Source organism: Nilaparvata lugens, chromosome 2 (genome assembly GCF_014356525.2).
Source record: "Nilaparvata lugens isolate BPH chromosome 2, ASM1435652v1, whole genome shotgun sequence".
In the NCBI taxonomy this organism is placed as follows: Eukaryota; Metazoa; Arthropoda; class Insecta; order Hemiptera; family Delphacidae; genus Nilaparvata; species Nilaparvata lugens.
Genome location: NC_052505.1, coordinates 46,869,198 through 46,892,968, shown reverse-complemented (window position 1 = coordinate 46,892,968; position 23,771 = coordinate 46,869,198). Strand labels below are relative to the sequence as shown.

The 23,771-nt window shown below is 33.9% G+C and overlaps 1 protein-coding gene across 4 annotated transcripts in view; it reads right to left on the bottom strand.

Moving 5' to 3' along the window:
- The window catches only part of LOC111052995 (neural cell adhesion molecule 1), a 522,721-nt gene that overhangs the window by 268,747 nt on the left and 230,203 nt on the right, over positions 1–23,771 (bottom strand). The gene's annotated exons all lie outside the window — the stretch shown is intronic.

Genomic DNA, 23,771 nt, shown 5'->3' with positions numbered 1-23,771 from the left:
CACAAGCACAACTTCTAAAGACAATAAATGATGCCTATTTTCTCAAAAACTACGTTTATAATTTATACCGTCACCATACAACAAATTGTCTTTTGTATTGTTATTCCTTTTACTCTCATTTCTATTGATCCTTCTTATTCACTTTCCATGTGTGTTGTGTGAGTTTCAATAAATCAAAATTGAAATAGAATGGCAAATTGTATGCCAATGAATACAAATATCACGAAAATATTTATTTTCTATTGGAGGGTGTTGAATAGGTAGCAGAACTCAATCTCTCATATCATCATTGAAATTTTGGCACGTCAAACATCAAAAAGTTTTATGTAGAATAAGAGGTGTTGAAGTAATTCACTGTGAACGACTCTTCTCTCTAGCAGTCAGATCTATCCTACAATCAAGTCATCAAGCAAACACCCGCTTTCAATGCAGTAATTCACAGTTACAGTAGAGGTGTGAACTGTGCAGTATAACCGAGATCTCAAAGTACTTTCAATTGAAGGAGAGGATCAGCCGTTCAACACTGATCGACTTGAATGGCTCCGAGAATGAGATGGGAGTAGATAAAGGAAAAGTGAGTGCGGTGAGGTGGAGGGAGATTAGTGAGAGGGAAGACAGTGAAAGGAAAATAGGAGAGGAATGAAGGATGGTTGTGGTGGTGGAAGGAAGAGCCGAGAGAGTTCAGCTCCTCTTGGGTCCGTATATTAAGGAGCTAGGTTACCAAGGAAGGAAGGATTCTTTGAGTTTTCCAACAAAGGCTACAAATTAACCCCGGGCATGCTGTCCCTCCCACTCCGCCATCTTGTCTGCTCACTGCGCACGCACTCAATGCGAATCAAAAGCGAAAGCATAAATTAATTAATGCTCGTTTCTATCTCCTTCTGAAGCACAGACTGCGAGCAATTTTATTTGCGCTTTGTGAGTCGACGTTCTAAACGATGTTGCCTGCACTTGTTCGGTGTTGCTGCCCACCTTACTTTAATAGGATAGTATAAAAGGTTGCGTTGCCTCCAATCCTAAAGTACGTCCGATGTGCGTTTGATCGATCATTCGAACCTATAATGTGGTTCTAAAATCGAAATTCAATATAGAAAGTTATCAGGAATCCAATGGCTATTGTCTATCATGAATATGACTTGATTATTGAATTCATATGAATCCTATTCATATTTCATTCATATCCAGTAATAGGTGCCGAATAACAACAACGAAATTCACGGTAAAAATAACACTCTATTCACGCTTTCTTCCGGATATTGAAATCCATAGTGTATGTGAAAATGGGTAATTTTGAAGCGAATCCAACAGAGGGACTAATTTCTATAATTATCTTCATGACCATGGGCAGTAGCGGCTCGTGATCTTTCAGCTTGGGGGTTCAACCTCATGATCTATAGGGGAGAAAGGTCAAGAGGATATAGAGAATTGAGCATAATCAAGTGTAAAGGTAATCAATAATAATTTTAAGGAATTACTCCCCAAAGATTGAGCATATTTTCTACAAATATAGATTTTTTGTCCTGTTCATATTTTTCTTGTTTGATTTTTACTTTGGGAGTTAATCTACCATCATGTTTTATTTACACCTATCCTCAATATTAATAATGTTTTTTTCTTTAACAAATACTGAACCTTATTCATATTTCTTTATCGAAATGCTGTTACGGTACCTAACACAATAAATTATATTCACACTCTCACTAAAACAAAATGGACATACTAGAAATACTAGAAATTACTAGTCTATATTCTTCAACACACATATTTTTATATAAAGAAATTTATATAACAAAAAATGCAGTGAAAGCTATCACAACTGTATACAGTGTAAACCCGAAACCATACCGTATAACCTCAAAACTGTCACGCTTTCTACTTCTTGTTCACCGTTTTTCACTGTTTACTGCCACAAAATTTGAATTTATTGGTTATGTTCAAGATGGCACTGCTACTGAATCCGTATCACGAATACTCACGATTCATTCCAAGGCTTACCGAATGCTACACTTGCCTCGGCTAGGTTCGGCTACTCTCGGATGAACTCGTGCAAACTTGGTTAAGACAGGATTGTGAACCAAATCCGTGCTAGCAAACCGATTCCCCTCCTCTGTACAACTACCTCACCGAGCACTGTTTTTGGGTTGTCACGTGGTATTTGAGCACAACAAAATATTTTGAAATGAACTATTGAACTTTAATAGAATTATAAAATGGAAAAGAAAGATAACCCAGTCAAAGAACCACTCAAGTAAAATCGAATGTTGTTAGTGATAAAAGAGTAATCATATTATCTAAAATGATAAGAAAAAACATGCATAATTGTGATTCAACAACTATGAGGATCCATTGGCAGAATTACAAATTATAAAGCGGCTTATTTATTATTGGCAGATCATAAAAAATAAAAGTTTGCATGTACATTGAGGTTAGAATTATTTGTTTACACTTTTAAATGAATCAATCGATCTAGAATAAATCAATAGTTATTTGAATCAATACCTAACGAATCAGCTGATTGTTCAATCAACCAGTACAAGTTGAATTATAAAGTTTACTCACAAAAGGTGTATTATATATACTGAGGAAGATTTATGTAAATAAATAGGGACAACTATTATTGCTGTATAAATATTTATTACAATCTAAAAAAGCACGAGAATCAAGAGTATACAAAACTCGTATAAAAAACTAAATATATATATTACATATTAACATCGTATATCGCGACTTATTTATCAGAATAGTTTAAGACAATCACTCCATATATTTATATAAATATTTTTATTTATTTTTTCTATTATAAAGTTGAAGAAGCCCTGATTCTGAAGCAGCCAATTGTATTGAGTTTGCTAAATTAAAAGCCAATCAGAAAGAAGCTTACAAATCGTTCAAGGAAGAGATAAAATTTTTCTGAAAACCACTTTCTTCTGGCTTGTGATCTCGTTCTGAGAGGATGCACATGGAGTTTAGGGTTCTTTCTTCCTTTAAATTTTAAAATTATCAAGCCTATCCCTCTTTTAAATGTGAACTATTTTGTAATTAATGTTTAATTATCTGTGAACTCAGTGTTGTTGAAGAGTTCTTAATTGTAATCAATTCCCATAAATACATCTTTAATACGGAAAGAAATCTATAAGAAATCTGAACCACGCGCGAGCCCTGCTGAGACGAAAAGGACCTGCACAATTAATTATTGGAAATAATTAATTTATTCTACAAGACCTCCAAGAACATCATTACTGTGAGTGTTTGTTCAAACGAGCTCGTTTTGGAAAGGCCTCTTTTTTATTAGAGTTGGGGAATCAATCAAAGCGCTATATAAATGAATTCGAATCAAGGAAATTTTGCAACGTGTTGAGTGCTATCATATAGTTTATAAGAACGTTTTATGAATTTATTTGATATATGTAAGAAGCTTACTTCCATGCACGGCACGAACTCATTAAAAACCCTGAGATTTTATTTTTTAAATAACAACTTTATTAGTTATTATTTGCTAATTGATCAAAGTTTGTCCTATTAACTCTATAGACCGAACATGTTTTAAATTGTAGAATTCTGAATTGAACCAAGTCCACACATCATTATAAATATAATATATTAATTTATAGTCTTTAAAGCTCACTATTGTGATTGCTAGTAAACCTTGTGATAATTATTCAAATATTATAAAAGAATTTATTTAAAGAAAATTATAGATATAGAATATTATATATATATATATTGTTCTATGGGAATATATTTTGTGTTTTATGTCAGCATACAAATCATAGAAGTTCATTTTATCCTAGCTCATTTCGTGATATACAGTTTGAGCTGTCTTGGTACCAAGAAAAAAAAATATTCAGCAGCATATAAAATTAGTGAATCAATTAATATTGACCTTATTAAGAGCATTCAGTACTTATCATCCTTTGATGATAGTCACATTAGTTCGCCAGAAAGAACATATTAATAATTATATTAATAAGGTTCCTGTTATATCATATAAGGATCCAGAGAGCTTCCAGAACTGGCGTTGTAAGTTCTAAGGAATTTCGGAAGGATAAATTGGTGGATACCTGTGTTCATGATGAGCGTTTTAAAAATCAACTAGAAAAAACCATAGTTGGTTTTCATTATTCTCGGTTGGATACATGGTTACTGGTAATCAGTCATCAACTATCTTTTCGATTTCCTTATTGGTCTTCTTCAAGAACTTCACAGAAGCAGCGGTAAGAATTACTAATCACCAGTCATTGAACCTTGTGGTGATTAATTACATTTGGAAAATTCATGTATCTACCACTGAGCTGGAGCTGCGGTTTGAACCCAGCAATTTTGCGAGCCGGACGGCCTCAACTATTTGCGAATTTATTCGCAAATTAGGGACTTTAGCAACTGCTCTTATATATACTAAAATTACCATTTTACATAATATCACCCAACAAGTGGGGCGAAGGTTTACCACTTCACACAATGGTTTCACAACGTGGGACTCTATCATAAGAGATAACCCCCCAGGAAGCACGTCTTTACAGGGTTCACAATCTTCACATCGAGGAATGAACACTGCTTTCCACCACCACCCGTCTCGTCTTGCCATTCGGTGCTGTTTGGGGATGGGTATCGATACATCGATGTTTAAAAACATTGATGTTTCAACATCAAACATCGATGTTTCTAACATCGATGTTTACTGTTCAATGTTTTTCACTTATCGATGGTTTTACCTAGACATCGGTAATCCGATGTTTTTCCCAACTAAAATGAATTTTTCATTTGGGCTCTCTGTATTTTTATGTGAGACTGTTAGATACTCTTGAAGATTTACATAACTTCTGTAGCTCTTGTCAAGGTTAGATACTTATTTAGAATTAAATAGAGGTCGGATTCTTCGTTTCTTAGGAAGAAACAGTTTTTTCTTATTACAAGTGTTTTCCTCAACATACGTTTAACACCAATTAATCTAGCTCTGGAATAGAGGTCCTCGTATTGTAAGGAGTGTAGATATTCATATAAAAAACTTTTATCATTTTTATAAAGAATAAGTGTAAAGTTGTGATGTAATTTAATGAGTATAAAATGAAAATATAATTATATGAGTAGAATTTATCATTCTATAGGAGTTGGTTCAATTCTGGGGGTTCAATGAACCATTGAACACATAGGACGAGCCGCCACTGACCATGGGTATTCCTGCTCTTTTCCTGTTCATTTAATCAAGTCTTGATTGAGAAAAAACTTCTCATGGAATTTCAATAGTTAATCATTAGAGGAACTCAATATCAACTGCTAGACTCATTTTTTCCAAGAGGAATGCGTAGACAATCAAGAAAAATCTCTATCGAACCTTTTAGTCAAGAGAGAAAGGTAACTTTCTCTGGATCTTTTTCTGGAAACTGAACCACCTACATTATTTTGATCCAATAAATACCCACCTACAATTTGATCGATTGATGATGTTGCATATAATGTCCAAATATGCTGTACATTCGTGCATGGGTAAAGCAATGAGATATCAAATCCATGTCCATGTCTAGCGGCACGATTCGAACTCACGACAACGCAGCGCTAACAGGCTGAGGGGTGCAACGTCTTTGTTCATGAGTCTACTCGTATAACCTGTATTGACTCTATCATTTGATACGTCAAAATTACATAAAATACGTAAGTTATGTGAACTGATGATTTTTAATGTTTATTTACAACAAAGGTTGAACAGAATGAGTTCCCACATCTTTGTCTGAGTTACCCTTTATCAGCTACGCTTCTTCTAGCTGATTCGGGAGAGTATCCACTATCATTTGTCAGTAGTAATCCTCCAGTAGTAATCCTCCTACTTAATGATAGTAATCCTCTAGTAGTAATCCTCCTAGTTAATGATAGTAATCCTCCAATAGTAATCCCCCTAGTTAATGATAGTGATCCTTCAGTAGTAATCATCCTAGTAAATGAAAGTAATCCTCCAAGAGGAATCCTCCTAGTAAATGATAGTAATCCTCCAGTAGTAATCCTCCTAGTAAATAATAGTAATCCTCCTAGTAAATTATAGTAATCCTCCAGTAGTAATCCTCCTAGTTAATGATAGAAGTCCTCCTAGTTAATGATAGTAATCCTCCAGTAGTAGTCCTCCCAATTAATGATAGTAATCCTCCAGTAGTAATCCTCCTAGTTAATGATAGTCATCCTCCAGTAGTAATCCTCCTAGTTAATGATACTAACCCTTCAGTAGTAATCCTACTAGTTAATGATAGTAATCCTCCAGTAGTAGTCCTCCCAGTTAATGATAGTAATCCACCAGTAGTAGTCCTCCCAATTAATGATAGTAATCCTCCAGTAGTAATCCTCCTAGTTAATGATAGTAATCCTCCAGTTAATGATAGTAATCCTCCTAGTCAATGATAGTAATCCTCCAGTAGTAGTCCTCCTAGTTAATGATAGTAATCCTCCAGTAGTGATCCTCCTAGTTAATGATAGTAATCCTCCAGTAGTAATCCTCCTAGTTAATGATAGTAATCCTCCTAGTTAATGATAGTAATCCTCCTAGTTAATGATGGTAATCCTCCATTATTTTGGTACCCCACCACAAACCCTGTTTCTTTGTATTTTATATTTGCACTTTGTGTATATTTTGGATTATTCATTTTGTTCTTTTGTGTGTGGAATCATTTATAATTCATCTTACAACTTTTCAATAGCAACGATTTTTGAGGGTTCAGTGAAGAAATAAAGATTCATGATCCATCCAATTCTCAATTCAGAAAGTAAAGCGTTGTTTCCTTTAATGTTCTGGTCTTTATTCAGCTAGAATAGACATCATTTTCATCTCTGGTGGAGTTCCATTCCGAGTATAAGAGCTTCAGAAAGAAGCTGTACTATTCTAGTCCTACATTTAATAAACTAGATGTTCTCATCACTTGTGTAACTCCACTCCACAATAGAACTCGGTTGAAAAAACGAATCTGGCCCCACCATAATCAGAATTATGGACACTCCAACAAACAGCAGATGTTGCACTGGAGTCATTTCATATTCCATTATCGTTCCTGTTGGTGACAAAATTGAAATTGAATAAATTGTAATTTGCGAGCGCGGCTGCAGCGAACAGCTCCGCTTCATCAATTCGATTACTATCTAAGGAACGACTCAATACAAATGCTGACAAAATTAGATTCTTGTAAAGCGATTAACCTATTTCGCAACCAGTCACATCAGCTCCTCTATTGCGCCAGGTCACTGAACCACTTCGTTGTAAGATCCTCATGTACCAACGTTAACTGGGGCGGCTATGACGAGAGTACTCATAAATTTCCAATACATATTATGATATTCAATGCGCAGTATAATGTTATAATGGACAAATCAATAATATTTATGAATAATTAATACTATTTTTGATGATTGGATATTCATGAAAGCTAAATAATGCGTTTCGCGAGATTTCTTTTTAAAAAGAAACCTTTATTTTTACAAAACACAAAATTTAGAATAAAACAATTTAAACAAGTGAATTTTGATAGAGTGAGTTCCTCTCGCTTCGATGTTGTAAGCAGGACTGATGCTCAATGCGTGAGAAAGCTGGCTCCAACAGTTCCAGGAGAGTTCCAAGAAGTTGTATAGAAACTGCTGACTGCTGTAGATTCTCACGATGTAACTCCTCCCTCCCTAAAGAGAACTTCGGGGGTTGGTAGTGAAGTTCTTGGAGAAGGTTGCTGTCCTCTTTTGAAGATTCTTTTGTACACGGTGAAAATCACGCAAAGAACAATCACAATGTACAAAATCGTTATGAAAACGTTGATATCGGTGGTTAAATATGATTTTTGGATAACTGGAACTCTTGAATGTTTTTAAATTGGTTGAAGTTGCCTGAATTTTTCAAATGAATTTGGAAATCTAGAATTTGATGATCTTGAAGTTCTAATTGGATGTTTTCTAGAGATTGATGTCCTCTCGTTTGGGAAGAGTGGAACAGAGGTTTTCCTCGATAGTAAATTTTTCCTTCGGCTGTATTTATGAAATAAATTCCTTGAAGTGTTGTCACAGTAGTTTCGGTTTTCGTTTCGATGTTGAATGTCTCCAATTTTGGTAAGACTGCAACATATTGTCGTATTTCGGGAATCCATTTGATGAGGTTCTCTTCAATTTGGACGGCGGTGAATTTACAGTTGTCGGTGGAACCAGTAGTGATATGATAGTCGCTTCACATTGCAGTTGTTGATTGATTGATTGATTGATTGAGTACTTTATTTATGTAGATTACAATATATACTGGCTTATACACTTATATACAATAGCTTACAATACAGCAAAATTATAGATGAATTTACATAATATAGACTAAGAAAATAATTATTGAAAGTATATGATATGGAAAAGTAATTTGTAATATAATAACTATGGATAATTATATTGTTATGCATCTACATAGATTGGCGGAGCTTTGGACATATCAATGTCCATTCTTCGGAAAGAATATTAAAAATATCCTCCCCACTAACTCTCTACCAAAACGTTAATTTAATTAATTAAGTTAAGGATTTATTTATTAATGGAAATTTTGTAAAAGTTTTAATTAATATTAATATTTGAAAGAAAAAAAAACAGAAAATTGATAGAGTAAAATAATTATATAGGTAGATAAGATCAAATTATTGATTAATAAAATGAAGTAGGCTGAAAGTAGTAAGGGTAATCAACTTTCAGTAATATACAGCAGTAAGCAGTGGATAATTAAAAAACATGAGTTTATATAATATATATATATATATATATATATATATATATATACACAATTCATTCTATAACAGGTTTGAAGGTTTGTATTTGTTGGATGGGTGGGGGATGGTTGTCATGTGATCGTTCTAGGGCCGGACAGTTTCAGTCATTTGTTCCAGAAGATGTTTTTTTAAAGTGAGGATGAAGCTCGCTCGGCTCTCGATGTACCTGATAGAAACAGGAAGTGCATTCCATGCACGACAGGCACTGACTAAGAAGGATTTTGTGAAAATAGTAGTTCGATGATTGGGTATCCTTAAAGTACTTTCTCCGGTTCTAGTACGTGAAGCATCTATCCTCCTACCTTCAGAGACAAATTTGAAATCATCTTTAAAATAGTTCGGATTACCGTATTTCAAGATATCTCTAACAAGCTTGACTATTCGAAAAAGCCTTTGATCGGGAAGCTTTAATGTTGAACTAGCAATGTGGGCTGGGGTGATATGATCATGGCGTTGGAGAGAGTAGACGAAACGTAGAAAATAATTTTGGCAACGCTGTAGTTTATCATTCAGAGTGACTTGCATATCGTTAAGAACAGAATTACAATACATTAAATGTGGGAAGATGAGAGATTGAACCAATAATAATTTAGTGTTTCTAGGGAGAATATCGTGCATTTTCTTCAATGCATGCATGGCTGAGAATACCTTTTTACAAGTTTTGTTCACTTGTTCTGACCAGTCAAGAGTATTTTTCATAATAATGCCTAAATTTTTAACTGAGCTACAGTAAGGAATGTCATTACCGTCTACACTAATTTTGTGAATCGATTCAAGGTCAATATTGTTTATAAGACGAGAATATCCAATTATAATGGGTTGTGTTTTGATGGGATTAGGCTTAAGGTCATTTTTCTTTGTCCATTCCACTATCGAATTGATATCCTGATTCATTATTCCAACTGTTTCATTAATTTTTGTTATGGGACAGCTTAAATATATTTGAAGGTCGTCTGCATAAGTATGGAAACTGGAGAATTTGATAATGGAAGAAAGGTCATTAGCATACAAAGTGAAGAGGAGAGGGTTTGAAATTGAACCTTGTGGTACATGCATAACGTTTTTCCAAGTTGACTTTTTGTCACCGACAGATACACATTGTTTCCTACCTAATAAATAGGATTCAAACCAAACTAACGAGTTGTGACTGAAACCAAGAATAGCCAACTTATTCAGAAGGACTGTATGATCAACAGTATCGAATGCTTTAGAAAAATCAAATAGGGTGAGGATGGTGCATTTTCTTTGGTCCATAGCTAACCTTATATCATCAGTGACACGAAGCAGAGCTGTCTCAGTTGAATGGAATTTTCTAAAGCCTGATTGAAAGTTATGAAGCTTACTATTGTTGTCTAGAAATTTTACAACTTGACCATGAATGAGTCTTTCCAGCACTTTGGACAATGCAGGTAAAATACTGATTGGTCTAAAATCCTCAACTTCATTGGGTGATGGAACTTTATTTAGAGGGCGAACCAGAGCAAACTTCCAGTTTTCAGGGAAAATGCCTTCTTCAAGTGACTTGTTGAAAATATATGTAATGGTTGGTAAAACAGCAAATAACATCTTCTTGATAAATTTAATAGGAATTTTGTCTACACCCGTAGCATTAGTATGAATACGTTGAATTGCTCTGAAAGTGTCTTCTTCTGAGATTGGATGGAAATGAAATTGATCAGTAATTGGTAAATCTTAGTTTCAAGATCATCTATATGATTAGCAATGACAACTTCGTCGCGTTCGTTAGAGTGTGAAACGAAATGGTCATTTATATTGTTCAATGGTAAGTCAATTTGTGGATTCGATTTCTGTTTGCCAAGCCCGAATTCTTTTATTCCCTGCCAAAGTGATTTAGAGTCTTGTCTATTGTTTGTCATAAACGAATTCAAGTACCTAATCTTTGAGTTCCGTAATTCCTGTTTAACTCTATTTCTAAGGCTCCTATACTCTATCAAACTGTCCAAGTCAAATGTCTTTTTAAATTTTCTATGTGCTTTGTCTCTACGTCCCATCATCTTGAGTATGTCTTCAGTCATCCACGGTACTCGCCGTTTTCTATCAATCCTCCTTGTCACATAAGGTGCATGTTTGTCATACAGAGTCAAAGTCCAATTCTCGAAAGTCTTGACCATGTCATCAACTGAGGGTAACGCTTCAATTTAATGCCATGGAGTCTGAGCCACATCAGTCAGGAAGGCGGCTTCATCAAAGTTTTTGAAGTCTCTATAAGAGATAATTTTCTGTTCTGGCTTAGGTATCTTATGGGAAAGAACACAGTAGATCAAATCATGTCCAGAAATAGCTGGGACTGGGATTTGGCCTGCTTGAACAACCTCGTTAAGATCACTAACAATGAGAAGGTCAATGAGTGTGTCAGATTCATTAGTATGATGGGTTGGATCGAGAGGTAAAATAGTCATGTTTAGGCATTGGAAAATAGTAGTCAGTTGAAAGTAGTCAAAGCTACGATTTGTCATGTTCAAGTCGGTGTTCATATCCCCCATAACTAGTATACGGCTATAACACGGCATAAGAGAAAGCAAGGCACTTTCGAAATCTGTGAAATGACCTATTTTTGGTGGGCGATAACAGATACCAACAAGTAATTTATCAGTACTAGATAAGGATAATTCAAGTAGCATAAACTCTGGTCTGGAACAATACTCTTGTTTAGATGTGATTAAAAATTTGGTTTTGATACCATCTTTCACATAAATTGCTACACCCCCACAAGCTTTATTTAATCTACCATTCCGGAAAAGATTATATCCAGGTAATGCAACAAAATTTGATGAAATACTAGGCTTCAAAAATGATTCGGAAATTCCAATTATATTGAAGTCCTGAAAACGGAAGATTGCTCTGAGTTCATCAATGTGGCAGCTGAGGGATTGGACGTTAAGGTGAGCAGCCTTGAAAAGTTTTTTGGAAGAGTGGAGCTTATTTGCTAGAAACATACCTGCGTCATTATAACTATTATTGAAATAATCATACCTACTTGAGGGCGAGCGAGCTGACGTGTCAGTGAGAGGCATCATGGAAGCAGCAGACCAATCGTAAACCGACCTCAGAACGACACATGACGGGGGAAATGGGAAGAAGAAGAAGAAGAAAAGAAAAAGAAAGAGAAGGAGAAGAAGAAGAGGAAGAAGACGAAGCAGAATAGAAAAGAATAATAATCATCATTGCAAAAGTTACAAGTCACAAAAATCACAAAAATCACATTGCAAAATTGATGGGAGATGGCTTCGGATGAGCACAGATGACATTCGTTATCTCCTATCAATCTACATTCTTTATACAATCCTTCACTTTTTTAAGTATTAGAACTATCAGAAGATTTCAATGAATATTTGTTTTGTGGAAGTATTGTTACAAAATTTGATTCCACTTTACTTGGAATTGGTAATAATTCAAAAAGATCAAAAGTTACTTCTTCTACAATCGGAAATTCGAGAAAATAAATGATTTCGTTCTTAATTATCTCACTGTAAGCTAATTGAGAACGAAATCATTCATTTACATCTATCAATAACCAATCTACATTAATCAATTTTTCTATTTCTAACATCTTAATATACTTGATTTCCAATGGGAATTTCTTATCATAGAATTTTGAAATTTTTACAAGTTCATTGAATGATTCTTTAGTAGACATTACACTAGGGTGCAGAACGTACACTTTACAAAATGCAATAGAATTTTCAATGTCATGAACTACGTCTAATAAAATATTATCTCTTCTTCTCTATCTCTCTCTCTATATCTATGAAAGGCTAAGCCCCGACAGACTGAAATCACACCATAGCCCAAACTACTGAGCCTAAAAACTTGAAATTTTGCACAATTGTTCATGGTAGCCTCAAAACATCCACTAAGAAAGGATTTTTGGAAATTTGCCCCCCTGCTGAGGGAGCTGGGGCCCCCCAAAAATTTTGTACTTTTTAACCGTTCATTTCACAGCAAAGTCATATGGAACTTTTTTGTTCAGCTACGAGGAAAAATTAGATCTATGCAGAAAAATTCTGATCAGGAGCACAAGGGGTTCAGGAGAGGGCATTTTTCGAAAATTTTTAATGTAAAATCACACTACAGCTCAAACTAATTGGCCTACAGACGTAAAACTTTGCACAAAAAATATTCTTCAAACATGCTAGACGCGCACCAAGAACGGATTTTGAGATATTTTGCCTCTAAGGGTTTCAAAGGATGGAAAAGGATCCTATTAAGTAAGGTTATGAACATGATAAAGTGAACGCCATATGGAACTGAAATAATTGACACATGATATTCTAGCATATTATGTTGTAATCATTGGGAAGCTTAAAATAATATTGTCAATCAGCTGATCAAATTAATTTTGCGCGAGCTTACCACGTGTGTATTCCATATTGTTGTATGCTTGGCCACGCAGTTCGGTCTGCGCCTTCTATCAGCTGTATGGAGTCTCATACATTCCGATTGGAATAGAGCACATAGATTTTCTTTTGTTAGGAGTATGTTTGTTGATAATTATTTTTTCAAATTCAAATTTTATTGCTATCAAGAATCACACACATTGAAAACTTTCTTAATAGACAACAAGATTACAAAAATATACCTACATTTATTTGTAGCACGGCCAGAAAAAGACAAATTTGAGTACCAGCCGTGAGTTCATTCAATATAACTTATATATTTTTCGTTAATCTTTTGTGAATAAAAAGTACAATTTGATGAGAGATGTGAGTAAATCCTTATATTTGATCGAAATGGTTATTCATATTGTAGTAGTCGGAGACACTGCAATCAGAAGTTTTTTATTCTGTGACTAATAAATTTCATATGTATTGATTGTCCATATAATGTATTGAGTATCCACAATGATTCCAGTGTCCACAATGGAAGTGATTGAACTACTAAAAATTAATGGCGTACTGGTCCCTCATAGAATTTATAGTATTCCTGGTGATTGAGCCTGTCTTTTTTCAAAGCGTTGACTATTAATAATAAAGCTTTATTAATAAATAGCTTACCGGCGAACTTCGTACCGCCAAAATGTCAATGTATCTCATGTCACACTTGACTTTATTTGGTGGATCATGAAATTTATCTGACAATCAATAATTTCATTTACATCTCAACGGACTTCCTATGTGCTTTGTCATGCAGCATTCATTATTCCGAAAACATATTCTTCTCAATCAATTGGTAATAATCACTATTAGTAAAATGTTGAATAAAAAAAATAGATTAAATCAGTGTTTCAAAGATGAATTCAATGTTTTCATAGTTGTTGATTGTTGAATTTTCATTGTTGTCCAGGAAAATTGCGATTTACGATGAATCACACAGGATTCCATATTCTTTCCATCTTCCATTTTAGGATGAATATAAGCTAAGCTAAATTCAAATAGATTGTAAATTATCCTCTCATTCTTCAGTAATCAATGAATGCAATATGAACAACTCTCTTTCATGAGGTGAATAAATTTTTTCAACAATTTCCAGTTTCTCGCAATACAGGGGAGTGATAATTATTTGTATAAGTCTTCTAAGGAACCATTATCTACACAGCTGGTACCAATCAACTACACTTAAACTCCAAACTACCGTTTCAATACCAGTACACAATTTATCACAGGGTGACGTGTTTATTACAGCTGGTAACTTTAGATGCTAAATCATAATATCATGATCATCTTTCCGTTCTTCAGTAGCCGCTCGGCCGACAATTTCGAAACATAGGTCTGTAAAATAGATTGATAAATCATTATTTTTAGCCCCCCTATTAAAATTTCTGTTCAGAAACCATCCCCAATATTCACACAACATATTCCCAAAGTTTCATGCCGTTATGTCAAGAAGTTTTCAAGTCTATAGGGAACAAACATACATTTACCTTCATCTATATAGATTTACATTCAAATGAAAGCCTCTCTAAATGGAGGTAGAATGATAAGGTTGACAACTTTCAGTTCTGTTGTTTTGACATTTTTTTCAAATCACTCTCGAAAAGTTCATGTAGTACTATACCTACTATTGTTCTTGAGCCACTTCTGGCGCTATCATAGATTCACCACTATTCTGTTCCACAGTCCTATCTCTTGCAGTCGTTAACTATATATCTATAATTAATAAAGTAAAGAACTGGCTTATACACGTACGGGATAGGAAAATTATGTTTGACTCATCATCACGTCTAAACTACTGGACGAATTATCTTGAAATTTTGCATATAGATTCTTAATTAACCAAGGATGGTTATAGGCCTATTTTCAATTCTTCGAAATTTCATTACGTCAAGTTTTCAGTTTGTCAAGTTTTGAAATAGATCCTTGCGGAGCACGGGTTCTTGCCAGTAAGCTATAAGTAATTGATTCAAAATATCTTTATTTTTTCTAATTCTACGAAATCGTTCAAATCATTATTAATTATCAAAAATTTCTCTTTCAATTCATTGAAGTTTTGGTTCACAAGTTTAATTGTTTCATTGAATTCTACAATAATGTTTTGACTGATTGAATAATGGTTTGAAATTTGATTAGCTAAATTATGTTGAAACTTTGTTTCCGATAATACAAGTCATCAGACTGCTCAATGATTGTGTATACGCTATTCACTGATAATTTCTGGAATCAATTTGAAGATTTACTGATAATTATGCAACGGAAGAGACTGGAACCGCAGCTCCAAAGAGTTCCTCTTTACGCGACGATTTTCCAGTGATGTGTCCCAGCATAGTGGATTACAAACCATCATCAATATTCATTTTATGATGGAAGGAAGTTCACCTTATAATATCACACAAAGATATTGTGTTTGTTGATTTCGATCATATAAGATTATTATCGTGTTCCATGAGATTAACTTATTGTCTCACATGGTTTGTTTTAGAGCGTAACTGTAGGCGATTCTAACGCTTCGATGTTCATGTTTGTTGCATGTGAAGAAAGCGCAAGGTGGAGACAAACGGATATCCATTAATGGAACAATATAAACTAAAAATGAACATGAACAATAGAAATAGAGTTTACTGGATATGAAAGAAATTTATAGTTTTCGTTTCTCTTTGTTACTACATTTCTCTCCTCACGTAGCTTCAACTTCTGTCTTCAGTCAGCCTCTCTTTCTACACTTTTCCATGCAATTCTTTCTCTATTGCATCCTTCTCTTTCTGACTCGCGGGTTGTTCCAGTAACAAAGACTTGACGGTTTGAATAGACATCCACGACCTTGGAAAATTTCATTTAGGGTCTGTCACTTTTATCGGAGCCTGCAAGACTGTTTGAGGTGAGCATCGAATTTCGGCTTTCGGCCGCCGCTGGGAATTGGCGTGATTCGATGGACCTGTCAATGCGCTTCATCACATTGTCAACCCAAAGATTGAAGTGAGCTCTTCAGTCAAGTCTCTTCAATAGCGAACGCGTGTGAGACGATTCTGTTGAAGCAATTTTATTCCAATCCCGAAGTGCTTTGAAATACCGATACTAGGAAAAATTTCTAGGCTAAATCGATGAACTAATTTTTATATTTGGCCTTTTGCTGCATTAATTGATATTTCTCTCACTTATTGAGTGGAAAATTATAAAAATTCATTCACTCATTTGAAAATGCGAAGAAAATTGATTGAACTTCTTATTTGATGCTCAAGTTGGGATATAATCTTATTCAACCTCAGATCAATGATATGTACAATTTAGGTAATATTTTCCGCATTCCAAGTAGATCAACACGGGTAAATTCCAATAATAATAATGATTAAGTAATCTTAGTAGTCCCTAAGAGTCTTATAATGTTTCTGAGTTATGTGAGAGAGAGAACATTGACATTATATGAGTTTTTCTCATTGTGGACGAGAGTAGTGTACATCAGAAGTTCCGGTTTTTGTGGTGGGGTTTTGAGCCACCAGTAAGTGATTTAAAAGCTTTTGAATTATAATTATTATCGAAGCAGGCTTTCTGTACAGTACTGTATTCAACTTAACTGTCTCATTTAATCCAAGAAATATCAAACTAGAGACCCCTGGGTTGAAGAGCTCGCTCATGGACTGTTGAATTGATCTCTAAGATCCGCAACTTGTGATTACGCAGAGTTGATGAGAATTATTATGGAAATAGCTGAATATATCTTCTTCAAGTATTATATTACAGTCGTAGGTTCCATGAAATCCTATCCCGATTGAAAAAAATTTCTGTCGCTTCAAAACTTTTGTCCGCCATCTTGGATCCAACATCATCCAGGTATAACAAGTTAATTTCAACATGGAATTACTCAAGAAAGAAAAGCCCGTTGAACCCAAGTTTCGTCGATAGTAACCCATATAACCCATTTCATAATAATTTTGAATCCCCACTTTTGATTGACATTCTCGAATGAACCTTTGTTTCACTACACTGCACTTTCGTTGGTCTGTACGTTGCTTTATCGTCGGGGTTACAGTACCTTGTTTTTGGCGGTGAACTTTTACCGGTTGAATTTGGCTTGACGGCGACGTCCTCTTACGTCCCTAGACCTGTCGTCTGAACGGGTGTCTTGAAGCGGTGTTACATAAAGTTGCGGAACCAAAGGGGTGGTAGTACAAGAAGTTTGGGGACACACATGAACCGCTGTAAATAAATGTATTACAGCATTAATTTCTAACTCTTCCTACAATTCATCAAAAGCTAAAACAGGAGTTTATTCTGTTATTCAATTTAGATTTTATCTTGACGTTCTGATTTCATTCTCAAAATTTAACAGATTTAAAACAAATTTACTTGCCAGAGTGTCATTAATATACAATGCAACATTTATGAAAACACCCGTAAAAAATTAATATAATGCCTTTAGAGAATGAATACTTCATTAATTATGATGTTAACTTTTATATAAATTGATATAATACTCTTAGGAAAGGAATAATTTAGATTGAAATGATGCTAACTTATATGATATTTTTCGTTTGGTTTGCGAAATCAAATATAATTTTTCATAAAATAGTAGCTCGACTAGTATTGTTGGAAACTTGTGCGCTAGCCAACATTTATTAATATTAATTTCATGGGAAAGAAAAACTTTCTTCTTCGTCTATTAAGATTTCTGTCATAAAAATTTACTAAATCATTCGAAAGCCTTAATGACATAAGAAAACAGAGTCTGAAAAATATAAAATGTCATAAACTCAATATGAACATAATCTTAAAAATTTCATTCCAATTTAAAGGCTATCTTCCTGACTTTCAGCAATACTCTACGATAATATATTTCCAGAAACAATAACTCAAATGTAACGTAACGGAAAACTTACTATACTTCTTTAGAAAAAAAATTATAATTATCTTCCATCACTAATAAAATCAAAAGGATTATTCTCAATCAATATTATTAACTTGAAAAATAACAGGCTTAATTAATTCAATACTCTTATGGAAGTTTCAATCAATTAAATTCCCTAAATTATATTTTAACCTTATTTTACGTACCTTAGCGGTTATTTGAAGAAACAATTATTCGTACATGATGAAGAAACACAATTAAACTTTTCAGGACATGGCACTACTAGAAAATTTAAACTTTAATAAAAAATAAAACTAGCTCCTACATTAACTAATGAAATAAACTTATAAACCTGCCCAAAAAGGGCGAAACATAATGACTACATCTTTACTCTCGTAGTGCTACTAGCAAAGTGTCCTCCGAAACGTAATCTGGTCTGTCGACTGGGGAATCCCCACTACTGTATTTAGAAACAGGTCTCCTATTGGGCGAAGGGAATCAATTTGACCAATCGTCGCGTGGCTTCTAGAGCCTTTGGACCAAATAGTAACTGCAAAATCGGTAGTTTGTTATAATTTCAATGCTTGCTGTTTTCCAACTTATCGCACACTATGTGGCGACAGGAAGGCTAAGTTTTAGAGATAATTCCATAATCTACATTCTTCGACGACTCGGAGCCACAATTTTCAAATATCTATCATGGGAAACTCGAAGTCATGGCCGTTCATAATAGAGAGAGAGAAAATAATTTATTTCGCTAACTCACTTACAATAATGGCTCTAGTCTATTGCGTATTAAATTTACTATTATAACTTGGGAAAAGGCCTGAATTAAAAATAGTGCTCGGCACAGTAAGTTACATAGGAAACTATGTAAACTAAGTGAGTTACTTGGAAGAAATGGAAGAGAATAAAGACAAGTGGTTTTTGAAGCCAAGTAAACATAATATCAATTCATCAAACGATGGATAAGGCCCAAAAGTCTCACAAAATAGACAAAAAAGATAATCATTAACTCAAGTGCTCCTCAGAAGAGGAAGGAAAATCTAAAATAAAGAACATAAGAAGAAATAATATAACCTTTATTATAGAAGTCATAGTAGTTTTGCTATGTATTATCAAGTAGCTATGTACTTTATGATGAAACTATTATTCCTAAGATATGTATTACTGTGAAGAGGAACGATAGGTTAAAATGTTTCCTTAGTTTCCTATTAACCCAGATATATGACAAAGAGGAAATCAGAAGCCGAATAAAAGTGATATTTATCATGATTTTGCATTAATTTGCCTGCAGTTTCGGTTTATGGATCATGAGAGCTCGAATAAATTATAAAGGCAAGAGAACTCGTGCTATTTTCGAGCTGGGCAAGCCGATTTGAATTTTAATGGGACAATGTCATGGAAGTTCACGTGCACGATATTGTTGAATTACAAGGCGTCTATAAAATAATAACCATCCTGTTCTGAATTAATAAGAATTGCAATGAATACACAAAAAATATTGGAGAAAATGATCTACATAATAATTATAAAATTCGTTTTGTTAAACCCTTCAACATCTAGAACCTTTAATCAATATAGTGAGTTCCACCACCCTCTATTTCCAGCTCAAGGCCTTACCAGAGCCGAAATTTTTTCCACGTTTTTAAAGGGCTTTGATATATCTGAAAAAGCTATTTTAAAAGTGTATCGAGTTAGAGAATTATTTAAATGATTTTCATTCTACGATGTTTCCAATTCATTATCCAATTAGGGCAATCATTAACACTGAGAGTTTTATCCATGCTTATTCACTTCTTCTCCCTTTCAAAAAAATCTGGTGTAGCGCACTCACACAACTTCCCTTGCCGTAATGAAAATTGATCACCTGACGCTAGTGTACACGCCCATCTCAATTCTACTATTCAAAGATCCAAACCAGCTGGTGACAGGACAATAACGCTGGAGACACAAGAAGTCTGCTATCTCTTCATAGTGAATGATTTAATAGAATCAAGAGCATTATTGAATAAACACATTGAGGTCTGCAATCTCTTCATTGACCGAGCGAAGTGAGGTTTCAGATTCAAGTCGACAGTTTGACATTTCTCTTAATGTTTAAATGATCAAATGTTTAAATGTTTAAATGTTTAATGTTTAATGTTTAAATGTTTGAATGTTTGAATGTTTAAATGTTTAAATGTTAAATGTTTAATGTTTAAATGTTTAAATGTTTAAATGTTTAAATGTTTAAATGTTTAAATGTTTAAATGTTTAAATGTTTAAATGTTTAAATGTTTAAATGTTTAAATGTTTAAATGTTTAAATGTTTAAATGTTTAAATGTTTAAATGTTTAAATGTTTAAATGTTTAAATGTTTAAATGTTTAAATGTTTAAATGTTTAAATGTTTAAATGTTAAATGTTTAAATGTTTAAATGTTTAAATGTTTAAATGTTTAAATGTTTAAATGTTTAAATGTTTAAATGTTAAATGTTTAAATGTTTAAATGTTTAAATGTTTAAATGTTTAAATGTTTAAATGTTTAAATGTTTAAATGTTTAAATGTTAAATGTTTAAATGTTTAAATGTTTAAATTTTAAATGTTTAAATGTTGAATGTTTAAATGTTTAATGTTTAAATGTTTAAATGTTTAAATGTTTAAATGTTTAAATGTTTAAATGTTTAAATGTTTAAATGTTTAAATGTTTAAATGTTTAAATGTTAAATGTTAAATGTTTAAATTTTAAATGTTTAAATGTTTAAATGTTAAATGTTTAAATGTTTAATGTTTAAATGTTTAAATGTTTAAATGTTTAAATGTTTAAATGTTTAAATGTTTAAATGTTTAAATGTTTAAATGTTTAAATGTTTAATGTTTAAATGTTTAAATGTTTAATGTTTAAATGTTTAAATGTTAATGTTTAAATGTTTAAATGTTAAATGTTAAATGTTTAAATGTTTAAATGTTTAAATGTTGAATGTTTAAATGTTTAAATGTTTAAATGTTTAAATGTTTAAATGTTTAAATGTTTAAATGTTTAAATGTTTAAATGTTCAAATGTTCAAAAGTTCAAATGTTTAAACAGACCTAATTAATAATAATAATCTCATGCACTAGTATCAGAAATTATAAAAGCAGACCTCACACAAGAGAAATGACATAATAAATAAACTTTAGTCTAAAAATAATCCGAAACAGGCAGATGAAGGAACTTATAAAAAAATATATGGGATTCTTCAAAAGTAGATTCTCCAATGTTTTCATGAATGAAACAATAATATTGGTAGCTCCCTGACTGTAATAGGGAGGATATTGAAAAATTTTACAGATGAGTGGCCAGGACTAGTCAAAATCTTGTAAAGAGCACGTCTATTCTGATTCTATTCCTTGTATTGCAGCTGTGAATGTCTTCTCTACAATGATTATTGTCAATGTTCTTCCTCACGTTCATTGAGAGTTTGAAAACCACCATCCCATGAATGGTCATAATATTTTCATTCATGAATAGTGGCTTACAGTGCTCCAGATAAGCTGCGCCAGAGATGATATGCAATGCCTTCTTTTGTAATAGTAGCACCCTTTGAACTTCTGGAGCACAACCCCACAAGACCAATCCATGAGTATAGACGCTCTGAAAGAATGCAAAGTAGCACATTCTCAAATAGTTCTTAGGCACACAATCTTTCAAATTCCGAAGCAGGTAAATCACTCTGCTGAGCTTTGAACAAACATTTTCGATGTGGGGGATCCAAGAAGGTCTCTGATCAAGAGTGATACCTAGCAGCTTTGCATTCTTTGCTCCGTCAATGACCTGCCTCAGGCTTAGCACCAACATTTGAGTTTTATTTGTGTTCAGGAAAAGGCTGTTTGTCCTGAACCAAGCTGCTGCCTCATCCTGATGTCTGGACATTTTCTGCTCGAGAGCTCTGAGATCATCATCAACAGCAACTATAGACGAATCATCAGCATAGCACAACACCCTTGACCCAATACTGGATTCGATATCATTCATCATCACCATGAAAAGCAGTGGTCCTAGGATGGAACCCTGGGAGACGCCATGTGGTACAATTAGAGGCTTTGAAAAACTGAATTGACACCAACAGTCTGACTACGATTCTCTAAAAAAAGACTTCAATATATGCAGAGAATTATTACGAACACCAAGATATTCCAACTTTCTCAACAGAATGCCGTGATCAACTACATCGAAAGCTCTACTTGAATCTAATAAAACCAGGCCCACATACTTTCTATCATTGAAACCATTCTCGGCATCGGTCACCACTGAACTAACAGCATCAATAGTACACCTACCTTCTCTAAAGCCATACTGCGAATTGGAAAGCAAACCATTGGATTCGAAGAAATCATATAGTTGCATGGTAATAACATATTCGAGAATCTTGCTGAAGATAGTTGGAACAGATATAGGTCTAAAGTTATCCGGTGAGTTTTTGTCTCCTTTCTTATGAATAGGCACTGTTTTGGAATGTTTAAGCAGAGATGGGAAAACGGCTTCTCTTATGCAGACGTTTAAACAGGTTGCTAATGGCAATAATATAAATCTGATGACTTGTTTGATCAAGGTGCTGGAATGAGAATGAATGTCCTTGCTGGAGGAGGCTTTCATCTTGGAAACTATATCCAAAATGTGATCACAAGTGACCTCTTTCATTTCAAATGATACTTGTGTATTAAGAGTTGGGACTCGAAGCTCAGAGAGAACTTCATATGCATCAATATCTTCATGAATTCTCTCCACAGTACGGATGAAGTGTTGATTGAATTCTTCTGCAGTAAGAGAAGTAAAAGAAGTAACAGTGGACTGTGCTGGCTTGGTATTTTTGCGAATAGCCCTCCATGCAGCCGAACGCTTATTTACAGCTGATTCTATAGACTCAACATTATGGCTCAGTTTCAATTCAGACCTGAACAATTTCTTAATATTAAAAGACAACCTGGCTGATGATGTACCTTTTTTTTCCATTTATCATACGCAATAAGCACATAATTCTTTAAGATAGTCAGAGCCGTTGCCTCTATTATGAATAAATAAATAGATAAATGAACCATTGATTGCATGCAATAGCGCATGCAATTAATAACTAAAATAACATAGTATTGTCTCTCGAACTTTCTCTGCTTTGAACTTGGGCTGTCCTGTTGCCAATATGTCTTGAAGAAGATTAGCTTTTCATGTTAGCATTTTTGATACACCAACCACAGCAGCCATTAGCCGTTTTCACACCGATATCTTGCTGACACGACGTACAGACAGGATTTACTTTGATGGGCAGTATAAGAGGAGGCTGCGGTTTGTAACTGCGCGAGGTCTACTGTTCACATAACCACTAGTAGTGGGGAATCTAATAGAATCAACAGTTGCCAACAGTTTGCAATTGAATTATCTCATTTTCTCGAATTTCGAGCTTATTTTCAATTCTAGGTGAAAATGTTACTGATCATCAATTGTAGAGATTTTCACGCTCAATCTTTCCACTTGGAATTTTTTTTTTTGAATCTCAATCCTGATAATTGGGAATCTGAAATCAAATTTCGCATAGATGAGGCGAAGCTCCTGAAATGTTTACAGATATGAGACTTGTGGCAGTTGATATAGCTTATCAATGACTATTTTAGGTATGAATTTGATCAAAATCGTTGAAGCCGTTTCAGAGAAAATCGCGAGAAACCCTGTTTTTGACAACATTTTTGCCATTCTAGCCGCAATCTTGAAGTGCATTTGATTGAAATTGTTCGTGTCGGATCCTTACATTGTAATGACCT